Genomic DNA, 12,643 nt, shown 5'->3' with positions numbered 1-12,643 from the left:
GCTACACTTGTTTTACAAGTTTTTATGAATCTATATTCTGTGACATAGCTACTGCTCATAATTGCCGTGAACCTGCTTACTGAGACATGTCATCTGCTTTCTTTTTGTCATCGCTTCAGTGGAAGTTCACGCTGCTAATGTGCGCCGACCCTCTTCTGATTTACAGTCAAACCGGAGCAAACGTTTACTGAAACAACATTACCAATACTAATCTCATCCTCATACCCCTTTATATCCCCAAACTGAGGCCGATTTCTTTCGTCTCATACGTCCTTACAGGACATTCATTAGGCAAGCTGTTATCTACACCGCTACTCCTTCCCTCAGCTATATCACACATACATCTGACATAATTCGACTATATTAGACCTCACTTTCAGCACCAAAAAATATGACACCAGCAGCCCAATTTGCATAAGGCGACAGTCTTCTGACACTCAGCTCCTCCATCACTTAATTTGTGTTTGCCTTTTGTAATATAAAGATGAGTAAGATCATTTAGCACAATTACTTCATTTATCAACCCACCCAAAACAGACCATGCAACTCCGCTGCTGATAACACTCAACATATATTTTAAACATCTCATTTATCAGACACACATATAAACACGTATCTAACATGCATACAATAACTAGGGGCTCTACTGGCAGTGCACAGAAACAAGTGCAAGAGTACGTTCGATGGAAATAAGTCATGAGCATCACACTGTTTACTGCGCGTTCGTGGAGCCGTTCGGTTTCCAAGAAGTCAGATCCAGACATCAACAGCAGAATTACTCTCTCAATTTATTTAAAGTTACAGCATTTATCATCAGGTCGCTGTGAAGTATATATGCAAAATAAGTATCAGGAAGAGACTCCAATAATAACAATCACTTCTGATTTTTCTAGAACTATTTGCTTCTTACATCTTCTCCCTGCGTATCGCGCTCCACATTTATGACGACGGTTGTAGAAGGCTCAAAGAAATTCTGCAGAGCTCTGCTCCCATTTCTGGGCGTTTTTATCTGATACCACTGCGAATTCAGCTCAACCATCGAGATGAATCAGTAACTCTGCAGATCGGGCTGCAACAGTTTGCTAGCTCCTTAAGAGAGGAGTCACGACTGTTTTGGTAACACACAGATGGCAGAAGAGACTAGCTGTGCAGAAAGCATTTTGGTTTATTTGAATTCTCACTCGGTTCAAGGGCAGCAGAGCCGCTCCACCAGCGAGCGTATAGGACAAAGTAAACATGCAGAGAACTTGTTAACATCAAACACTTTTCTGAAGAGGGTGGGGGGCAATGTTGCTTTTTGCCAAATCTTTCCTCAACTATTTATTTATGAAAAGCAATGAAACGTATATTCTAGGTCAACTTTAACCCCAGCACATGGAGCTACTGGGTTATTTTGCAGCTGTCTCTTTAAACAAGGCCAGCTCATTATCTTTAACTAAACTTTATCTTTTGAGATCTACTTTATCCAGTCTCTGATTTCCCACTGTTTATCTTTCTCTTTATATGTTCCTAGCTGCCAGTGTCAACAGCTACTCGTCTTTTGACCTACCAGTTTGGCTTTTGTAGCCTTGTAGAGCGGTAAGCCCAACTATCACACAGTGAGTACACAAAGAAAGCCACATAGCCAATGTCTTTTGACTGGAAAAAAAAGAAAAATATCAACTTCAGTAGGTGTGGTACTGTTCAGCAACAGTACCCAGGCTTAGACAGACAGTTCCTCTAACATCCACTTTTGAGAGGACTCTGGAGTCCTCTACCTCTGAGCAAATATGGGGGCATACGGAGAAGATGGGACCCCACATTCAAAGCACAAATCAAACTATTTGCTCTTTTTTTTCCTTCTCCTTCCACACGCGCTTCACCTGTTGGCACTGCAGAAGCCTCTCGCTGCTTACAAAGAGACCACAGTTTTGGAGGCCATTAGACCCTCAATCGAGAAACAAGTTTTGTCTCTTCGCCCTAGTACAGTATTAACACATAGGGAAGCGCTCAGAGGCTAGGCCTTCCACCGCACCGTAAAGACAGAAGACAGGACTCCTCCTCTGTCCGTCACCACTTAAATCATCTTGAACTCCCTTTTTGACCACTGCATTTGACAACAAGTATCAGTCATCAGGTCTACCGGGAACAGACAACAGGAACATTTTGGCTAAATGCGACTCCATATATCATAAGTGTCACTGAGAAGATGACGCTATTTCTAAGCCTTGTAAAGAAAACAGTAATAACAGAGACTATTCATAACAACAGGAATAATATTTTCAGAGTTGAATAACGGTGGCCATGGCTTTCATGGACTGAGGAAAGGAAAAATGGAAAATGACTTAGGCTTATTTAATTTAAAGGATGAATCTTGGAAATAACTGACAGATTTTCCTCATGTACATGCTTGGTACATAATGAAAGCTCTTTGCTCTTAGAGAAAATAGACAGGAAAGTATGAGACGGCAGTAAACAAAAGGAGAGAAATCTAAACACTTTATATAACTGGCTTGAAGCAAAAGTAGTGGAAAACACAAAGACTAAAGGTCACATTATAGCCTAGTCCAAAGCCTAAAAGATACCTACTACTGCACGCACGCTGTCTCATACACATTAACAGAGAACATTTCAGTGTATTTCTGACCACTTTCCATTTGATGATGGTCCATGATGCACAACTCAATGCCTGGCAAACAAATACATCCCTTTAAAAAAGGCGATCACAAAGACTATTTTTATTTACCTTCCTAAGGCAAGAGGTATCACCAGGGATTATTACGTGCTCACAGAACAAGGTCCCTTTCACTTTCATTGGCAAGTTCTCCAGATCGTTGGTGAAGCACATCAGAAAGCCGCAGCGTGACAAAGGCCCATACTTTCACTACTTACACTGGAACACCTTCATCTAGAAGTCATCTTCCGATTATTTTCATTCGGCACTCGACCCCCTTGCCAACTCTGAAGTATCTGTTGCTCTTGTACAGCAAAGAAAAAATGGAGACCAAGAAGATAAAGGGCTTTTGTCAAGAGGAGGAGTTGTTAGGTCTAACAGATGCTTAACTCTTGGAAGTACATTGCACATAGAGAAACGTACACCGGACACATCGCGGGAGATGATCAGCAAGAAGAAGTACGCTTGAGACAACATAATTCCAGTTGCGTGTCTCCTCTGTCAAACTGTTTTCTAAAGAGGGATCCCTTGCCAAACAGCCTTCGGGCCAGGTACGTGCCCATCAATCAGCTCACCATTTCAGACCCCTCACCTTTGGCATGCCATCTACCGGTAAGCAAAAGAAATTATCAAGAGCTCTTCTGAAACGCTGAGTACAACAGACTGGAAGCCTTCATGTTAGTTAATGTCTTCAAAGAGCACCAGCGGGGGCTCCCTGTGCAGGAGCGGGGCTGTCCACGCTGCTAGGGCGTTGGGTCAGTCCTGGCACTCCTACGCAGTTCCTGGCCAAAGCTCAGGAGCCAGCGTGGGCCAGGGACCCTTCCCATAAGGCAGCCACCACACAATGGCCTCATTACAGAGGCTTGAGGAGCTTCCTAGGAGGGACACGGGCCAGGCAACAGCCCCAGGCACATTCGCTTACCAGAGCGGACATAGCCAACGTCCCACTGAGATGAGAAGGAAAGACGCACATACCAGACTAACTAGGCAGGCTTTTCATCTCCGATCTGGATCGGCTTAGCGCAGCGAAACAGCACAGCCCTAGCGACGACCCTTCACTCTGCGCAAAGCTTCGCGCTTGTTGCGAGTTTAAGGCCCATGGCTGTTTCGCAGTAGTTTCAAGAGTCTCTAGTTGTTGTTGTTGTTGTTGTTTTTAGGAAATTAACAGTCTTTCTTCAACTGTCAACTTCTGTAACGCTCAACGCGTCTCTTCTGTTCAACGCGACTAACTTAACCTACCTCCTCCAAATTAACTTGACACACTCCTGCCTTTACTTCCCCAAACAAGAAGGCTTTACAGCCCAGAAGGTGGCAAGTACTGTTGTCTACCACGCATTCATACAGTAGCAAGCCCAAGAGGACCCTGACCAAAATCATTCCTTCAAAACACAGCCTGCCCTGCTCGTTTACCAGACCGTAGGCACTTCTTTGTCTCTACCCTTTCAGCTGAGGGCAGAGTCGCTACTGGAAAGAACATTATTCCTAACCGGCTTTTTTAGACTGTTAGCTCACCCGCTCGGCAGGAAGATGACTCAGGGAGCTATGTCAGACGAGCACGACAACGGCTGGTAGGGAAACGGCAGGACCACCCTTCCCAACTGCAATCAGCCACCAGAGCGCCTTCGCCATCGTCCCACGTCAATCCAACTGCTGCCTGCCATGGCGCTCCTACTCTTTTGCTCCCCTCCAGAGCTCATCTGACCTTGGAGGAGCCATTTCAGCACACCAAGCTGAGTTAAAGCTAACCCAACAGAAAAAGGAGGAAAGGCACATTCGGGAACAGAGGGAGTAATTCAGATTGCCCACTCCACCTCTCCATGCTGACAGCCTTCTCTAACTTTAAAAAAAAAAAAAAAAAAAAAAAAGCACACACACCCTCGGAAAAAGTGACCTTTACCTAGACGGAAAGCTTCTGCTTCAGCGGCAACGCTGCCCACACGAGCTGAAGACGTGACACAGCCAGTCCTTCCGCTTGGAATAAAAAGGCTTTTGACTCCAAGCATTTCAGATTTTTGTTAAACAGCGGCAACTCCAAGCCAATCCATCCAACGGCACTTTATCATAAATCCTGTATGCGAGCTAACACCTAAAGCGTGACAAGTACGGAGAACTTTTTTCGAGGTTATTCATTAAGTTACAGTATTACGAGAGAGAGAAAAAAAAAAAAACTTTCCTTTTAAATTGTTCTCCAAGGTTTTTGCTGCACTGATAGAAACAACTGAAGATTTTCCAAGAAATCAGACTTGAGGCAAATAAACCCCCAAGAATTGAAACACCCTGCCTTTAGTACAAGCAAGCTGAGTCAGATCATTAAATCTCACACCAAGACACCTTAAGAAGGAGAAGGAGAAAAAAAAAAAAGGTATTGAAGCCTGTAGCATTCCAGGAGAAAGTAATCAGACATTCCTTCGGCCCCGGACTCCTCAGTGATCTCCGAAGCCTTTGATCACTGCCTGTCTTCGTGCCGTCCTCCTGGGGTCTGGCAAAATGAGTGTAACAGCTGGCATATATACTTCATTAGCTTTGTGTGTTTGGGAGGAGTGGTTAGGAGCCCAGCAGCTACTGACAAGCTGCCCGTCAGCTTTAAGGACTAACCTCCGAGGTTTATTCCCGGGTCTTTGGGAAATCCTTGAAGCAGCCGTGGGCAACTGAGCGCGATGCATTCGCACGCATACCACCTCGCTCGTCCGCTGGCGGCGTGAGACACGGCACGTCGGGAACACCGCTGCTGTACATTAAGGACGCAGCGGGTAGATTTTTTACGCCCATACGAAGGTTTGAGATGGCGAGAAGGAAAGCAAACTTCTCGCAGCGCCATTTTCCTGCATGCTTAATGATCACTCAATCATTAACATCAGCCTTTAAAAAGCAAATGCAGCACCTACAGTGTTCATTACCCTCCCCCTCCCCCCTTTTCAGGGTCTCAATCGAGTCAGTCAAGCATGCAAACTGATCCTGTCGCCAGCAAAAGCATTTCCTTTCACCGTGGTCAGCCAAAAGCAGGGGAAGAAAATGGAAGTGACTTGGAGTTATGGCACCAAAAAGGCCAGACAAGCAAGGAAATAATCAACTCCACATGAGCCACTTCTAGCCCATCACAATGAAAAGGGCCTACGACTAACCCCAGGAAAGGTCACCAGGACTATGGGGGTCAGAAGCTGAAAAAGGCAATAGTGAGCAGCTGCCAGCTGCAATAAGAATCAATGTGTTCCTAATTACACTCAGAAGAGAGGGCTTGAGCACCAAAAAGAGAGGAAAAAAAGAAAAAGGTTGTGCTGTAATCACATCTTGTGTACAAAAAATCCAAGCGCTCCCGTTCTGCTCCCTCCACCTCCAGCACTGAAACTGCAGTTTCTGTGCTACTAAATTACAGGAAGCCAAGCAAAGCAGATAAGAAATCAGGCATTTACATAAGTGGCTCTTTTTTTTTAAATCCCATAATTAGGCATTTGTATTAGAATTACAGCATCATGAAAGACAGGATTTCGAGAGTGCAAGTAATAAAATTACATACTGCAAAGGGATTCAGGGGGCGTTTTGTAAAACAAACTGAACTCTGCCCAACAGTCCTGCAAACCCAGTAGTTTCTCTAGCTGCCTGAAAGACACGCTGGAAAATCCAGAAGGGAGAACCCCGCGAAAACCAGTTTGCTCGCAGCAACCCTAAAGCCAAGCGTGAGAGACGTAAGCAGATCAGAGAACGCAAGGAAACGTACTCAAAGGCACCTACAGAAACATACCCAACGGAAACGCACTTAAAACTAGAGGAAACGGCATCCTTTGATGTCACGTTCATATTTATTTATTACATTTTAAACAAACGAAAGTGTATTTTCTAGATGTGTATCGTAACAACTAAAAGACAAGGCAAGAAATTAGAGAACAAACTCGCTCAGCCTTTTCTAGCCTCACCTGCAATTCCATTTTTAGCTTCTCCAAATTTCTCTCCCTACCCATGCTCACCATCCAGACCAATCAACGCCAGGCCAGCGCTCACGTGGCTCCTATGTATATTCCTGCTGCATGTTTCACACAGGGATTAATATTTTTATTCTTTTTAAATATCTGTCGGGAGTGCTGCAGGGGTGCGCGTGAAGGCTCTCCGGCTTGCAAGCGACGGCAGCTTCAGGTTTACTCCAGGCCATTCAAAAGCTTCTGTGAATCAGCGACGGGTAGCTAGTGTCGAACCTCGACGGCATTTTTTGCGGCCAAAGCGCATAACCGATTGTGCAGTGATTTGTAATGGCGCGTTATTTTTGTCAAAACGAAGACTGAGCGTTCGCTCGGGATGAAGGGCAGCAGATGGCAGGAGAAACAGAAATGGCACTGAGCAGAAGGAACAAGTTATGCATAGGGGATGACGCGGGCTTCTCCGTTCACCCCGCTGCCTCACGCACGGTTACCGCGGCCCTACAGGAACAAGGGACCTGAAGTCCTGATCATCTTCCTTAACAGTAAGGCAAACGTATTGTTTTCCAACGGTATAACACACCCTAAATAACTTCAGTAACTTAACACTCTGTTACAGGTAAGATTTTCAGTGTCATGGGACAAAGGCAAAGCATGCACAAATTGCACAAGTGACACAAGAAAACATTAAACATCTCCTGAAGGGAGAGGTGGAAACAAAACGGAGGGACACATTAGCCTAAAAGCATGACCAACCAGCAGGACTATCTCAAAGATGGAGAAGCTGATCTTTTGCTGGAACCATGAAAGACTTCCACCTGCCAGCAAGAAACGCTGTTAAATCTCGACCCACTTTCACGCACACAAAATGGTTCACGCTGTTACACACCCTGTGTGCTTTTTGCTTTTTCTTTTTGAGTTGCTCTGTGGATTTTTTTTCTTTTTTTTTTTTTTTTGCGCTTTCAGGCCTGGAAAGTCTCATGCTTGGTATCAGCTGTTGGACTCTGATCAAAGTTTAACTTTCCATTAATCCTCTGAGTTATATGTGAGGCTGATAGCGAATTTTTTTTAGAAGACAGTTAAGATTACTCAGATGCTTAATTTGCACTCCACTATTTCAAAAACACCTTGACTTTAAAACCTCAGTCTTGGCATACATATGGTCTTGATAGAAGAACGCATGCTTTTGCCTTGACTGAAGGAGTAGATTTGTGAGCAGAGCGAAGAAAGTTTAACAGTTTGTGTACTGTGCCTTTGCAGCACGCTGCTCCCTTCCCGACTCCCTCGGACGGGAGGACCCTGCAACAGGCCAGCTCTGAGGCTGCACCACTCTGCTCCAGGCTCCTGTACTCCAGGTGCACATCAATATCTGCGTAGCTGTCACTTAATCTTTCCTGTTCTGTGCAAAAGTGGCACTTTATGTTCAAGAACATTATTTCAGAAGCCTCATCCAGAATCCAAGTAATAGCGGATATTCCTCGAGTCTCCCAAGTCAGATAAACTGTCACACGGCCTCAATAAAACAACTTTGCTAGGGACACATGCACATGTTCTCATCTGGGAGAGCGTGAATTTCTATCCTGTATTATAAACACCGGTCAAAGTAAGATATAAATCGAAAAATTTCACAGAAGTCATATTTTCTTTCCCATAAGCAGGCATAACAAAATTAAGTTAACTTTATTAACTTCAAAAAGAACTTGACACAATCCCCCTGCTGCCACACTAATGAAGTGGGGATGGTTTCTGCATCTTCTAGCCTCAGGGGGAGAAAAAAACCAGAGCATTAGCCTAACATATAGTTCTTCTGGGCTACAATTATGCTTAAGTGCCTAAATAAGGGTTTTTTAGACCTCAAAGAATCCGAAGGTATCATTAGTCTAACAGTTCTATCAGAGTAACTGTACACCAAATAAATACCAAATTCTAGCCCTCTGCTCTTCAAGGCCTCCCGAGATCTCACCCTTCTTAATTCTCTCCTGGATGGAAACTGCTTTGCCTCATACTCCCGTTCTCCTCCCCCTCTCTTAAGCTTAATAGCTCAACTTCTGTTTCGATTCTGTCACGCCGCCTCACAATTTGCCAAAGACAACTCTGCTCACCTTCAATCGCGTCTCTAAAGACGCCGCAACGAATGCTTCCCTCTCTTCATCAATCCGCTTCTCTGCTCATTCCTGTAGAACTGGATCCCCGGCGAAAGGGTTTTGTTTTACGTTAATACCATTACAGAGTTGTGCTTTTTCAACCGAAGTGATTTTACTTTGAGATTTCGCAATCAGTTTAAGCCAATTTAAAGTCCAGCTGCTGCTGAAGAGGGCACTAACACCTTCCTTCAGGACCTGGCTTGCATTCTGCTACCAGCACAAATGGTCCTGTGGCCCTTGAGCGAGTCAAATCAGTTGGCAGACCCAGCTGAAAACTAAGCCAAAGACAAATAAAGTTTAGTTTTCCCTTGGCTCAGGGAGCAGTTTTAGCTCACCATGCAGTCTCACAGCACTGGCACAGCGGAGGAAGGAACGGACATCCACAAAAGGGCAGCTTCGCCCATCGGCTGCACGCGGCCTCAGGAGAGCTTATGAAATAACATCCTAGCGCACTCTGAAGTGCCTCCCCCGATATCTTTAATAAGCCCCGAGCTATCTTTAATAAGCCCCCAGAACATAGGCAAAATTAAAGAAAAACAATTGAAACCCAAGTCCAAGCAGTATGTGGCATACTCAGACCACATACTGATTTTTTCAAGTGAGTTAGAAGGCTTACAGTCCCAATTAGCCGAGCTACACGTGCACGCACCACAGCGAGCTTCAGCACTGCCTAGAGGAATATTCTTCCCCTCCAACAAGTTTGTGCTTTGCACATGAAGAAAAAACACCCTCATTTAATCTCTCTACAGTTCCTATAACCAGAATCAAACATCATTGAGAAAGCGATCAGAGCCATACATTTGAGCCGGTCATCAGAAAAATATCTCCGATTCTCAGGCAAAAGCGCTTGTGTCGATGCACGCTGCCTAAGGGCCCCACTCCAACAGGTCTCGCGTGTGCATTTGGTAGGCTTGGACCTGCGAGAAGGGGGGGGAGAAAAAAAGACAACCGCTGCTGAACTCTTGTTAGAGGAGAGCAAACTCGTTTCTGAGGTGGCTCCAAATGAACATTGATGCCTTGTCCACCGATACCCTCCAGCAAGCAATGACTCTAAAAACACATGCAAAAGGCTCTTTTTTAGCTACCTTATCCCCAAGTCCAGCTCAGTCTGTTGCAACTCGCAGGGACAATATGCTGCCCATGATCCCTTATAGGGAAGCACAACTATTAAATCCACACCTGCAGCTGGAATTTATAGCAACCCCATCTACTGCTGTCTTACATCATAGGCAATTAGGAGCCTGTGAACTCATGGCTGCAGGATATGGGAGGTGCGCTGGAACCAGAGGGCAAAGCCTGCATATTAAAGAACGCACAGTTTAGTCCCCCTTAAAATTCACTATGCCAGTAAATAGCCAAGTTCTACATATAAAAGAGCAACTGATCAATTCTGACTGTTTGCCAAATGAAAGTGTTATCCTCCACTTGGAATTATTGTTTCTTTCCCCTCCTTATACATGTTACAGGAGCCCATATACTGAGTCACCAGAACATGCAATGCCAACATCCACTGCTGCAGAACCAAGTCCAAAGGGTAGAGATGCAGGAGAACAATGTTTATTAAAAAGCCAACCAGCTAACCAGTGACAGCTGAGGGAGAAAGCAGAAAAAAGTCAGTCTGTTCTTCCCCCAATTAAAAAAGGCTTCTACTGATTCATCCTTAAGCTTTACAGTAAGCTAACTGGGTGATTCGGTTTTACCACTCTCCTCTCCTCCCTTCCCCCGCGCTCATAGATCAAACCTGGTTTCAAAATCAAAGTCCAAACTCTCAGGCAAAAACATGCTTCTGCGCTTCTTAACACAGTGGGAACAAATCCTGGCACTACTGACAATCATCTTCTAATAAAGTAGCAAAACAATCTCATTAGTCTAGGGCCTAGAGAACAGCTGACTCAACTCAACAGCTGGGCAAAGAAGGAAAAAAACAAAAAAAAACAAAAAAAAAAAAAGAGGAGAAAGCCCACCACACTGGTCAGGTCATATTTCTGCTGGAACAGTCAACTGAACTGGTTCCCCACGCGATGAGATGAGTACCAGGACACAGGGAAAAAAGGGAGAGGAGGAATTTTGGTCGGGTTTGCTCAGCAGCGTTGCGCAACCGAACACCAGCTGTAGCTTCCTGCCTCCTTCCTTGTGCCAGTGCAAGTATAAGCAGCCACGGAGCCAGAGGAGAGGACCGATCCAGCTCGCCACATGGCCAGAGCAGCGCTAACCAAGGGAAGGAGGCAGGAACACGCCACCAAAGCCACTTCTTTCAGCGGTAGCTGCTCATGAAACCATAGCCTGAGGGTTCAGATTCTCCAGCTCTGCTGCTTCACGCTGGGGCAGCGTGAGGAGCTACCCCCTCCAGCTGAGCTCTGAGTCAAAGACACACCATCTGCTCACCCATGCTGGAGGCAGAAACCTCAGACACAGGCTGGATGGACAGTTGGGGGCAGTAATGTCAAACAGCTGCAGTTAAATCTGCCAGAGATCATGAGTCAGAGCCCTAAATCTCCTTCTGCGACTCCTGTGAATCACGGTAATGGCAGCTATTACCAGCATAACCAGTTCAAACACGAGCAGCTTAACTGATAGGAAAGACGTTGAAGTTTCATCACAGGTATCAGGGAGAATTTTCCATCAGGTTAACCTGACTGAACCATGTTTTCACTCGCGCAGACGCATCCTGTGCTCCGACTTTGCTGAACAGGATTTAGTTTTAGATGCTGCCTGTTTTTTACCTTCCACAGCAGGCCCGAGACCCTGGCAGACGCCTTCCCTAAGGCAGAAGGGACGCTGTTACTGCGCGCGCTGGGTGAACTGCGCTAAGGCAACCCTTTGCCTTCCAGAGAAACCGAGAAAGAGTTGGCAGGATGTTAACAGGCAAAACGGCATCCAGAGGATGAGGATGTATCAACTGTCTCTCTCTACCCTCAAACTTATATCCTACAGCACACGCCTTAAGTACTTTTATAGAGAAACCATTAAGTCCTAGTTACACGAGGTACTACCGTATGCTGCTGCCAAGGAAGCTTTTAACTGCTCTTCTTTTTAACGCTGCATCACAAAGTAGGAGGAAGGTTTGAGACTCTCCATGGCATGTCAGTCCCCCTTGAGACTTTAATCCAGAGCTCAGGGACACTGGGGCCCTGCAAAAATGACCACCTCTGGGATTAATTCCATCCCAGGTTAGCATCAATCAGATAGCAAGAAAAATAAGAGTAAGAAGCATCACAGCATTAGTCTTCATTTAAACTTGGCAAAGAAAGTGAGCGTTCTCTTTTGCTGGCTTCCATTTTTGTTTTTAAAGCAATCTCAGACTTAGCCAGAGAAAGGTGCCTGGACTTTTTAATATTAGGGGATTAGAATGGACAACACTTACACACTTGCCAGATCCCAGATAAGTGGTGGCTTGCTTAGGTTAAGCAGGCTAGCGTCTGCCTCCTGCAATATATACATTTCCAGAGTGAAAATAAACAGCTTCACACCTTTGGCTGAGAGAAGGACTTCAGTTTTTCTTACGGCCTCAACCTGCAACCTATCCACTTGAGGATGAGGGTCAAAAGGGTGAAGGTCACTAGCACTTCCCTTACTCCAGTCTACAAGAATAAGGCTGAAGACCTGTAGCGTACTCTTGTGCGCTAGCCTACCGGAGTCCTTGCCACAGCACTTAGGATCGGATATTGCAACGGGGTGTTGTTTCATTCCGTTTTACTAGCTGTTTCAGACAAATTCTGAATATGCCTACGTCCTATATCCACTTACATATAAACAATGTCAAAAATAATAACTAGAAAAAAATGGTAACTTGAATACTAGACCATTTCTTCCCCCCCAAATACTCAGCTCAAAAGCCCGCTGAGAAAAGCATGCCTAGATTTTACTGCTACCACCAAATTTGTTTGAGATTTGTTTCTACCACACAATTTATAGTGCTAGGAGCCTCAAGACACGTG

The 12,643-nt window shown here is 45.1% G+C and overlaps 1 protein-coding gene across 7 annotated transcripts in view; it reads right to left on the bottom strand.

Moving 5' to 3' along the window:
* Nucleotides 1-12,643, bottom strand: part of CDON (cell adhesion associated, oncogene regulated) — a 60,828-nt gene that overhangs the window by 36,259 nt on the left and 11,926 nt on the right. The window contains exons 2-4 of one of the 7 annotated variants that reach the window (XM_068916775.1): nt 10,192-10,295; nt 9,504-9,622; nt 8,664-8,980 (exon numbers count right to left, since the gene is read on the bottom strand). The exons of 3 other annotated variants lie outside the window; for them this stretch is intronic. The gene's annotated coding sequence lies outside the window, so the exon portion shown is untranslated. Of the gene's footprint in view, nt 1-80; nt 188-2,725; nt 2,958-4,550; nt 5,136-8,663; nt 8,981-9,503; nt 9,623-10,191; nt 10,296-12,643 lie in introns of those variants that run through there. 3 more of the 7 variants (XM_068916774.1, XM_009681938.2, XM_068916777.1) reach the window with 3 other exon arrangements.

Source organism: Struthio camelus, chromosome 22 (genome assembly GCF_040807025.1).
Source record: "Struthio camelus isolate bStrCam1 chromosome 22, bStrCam1.hap1, whole genome shotgun sequence".
In the NCBI taxonomy this organism is placed as follows: Eukaryota; Metazoa; Chordata; class Aves; order Struthioniformes; family Struthionidae; genus Struthio; species Struthio camelus.
This window is presented reverse-complemented; position numbering and strand designations above follow the sequence as displayed.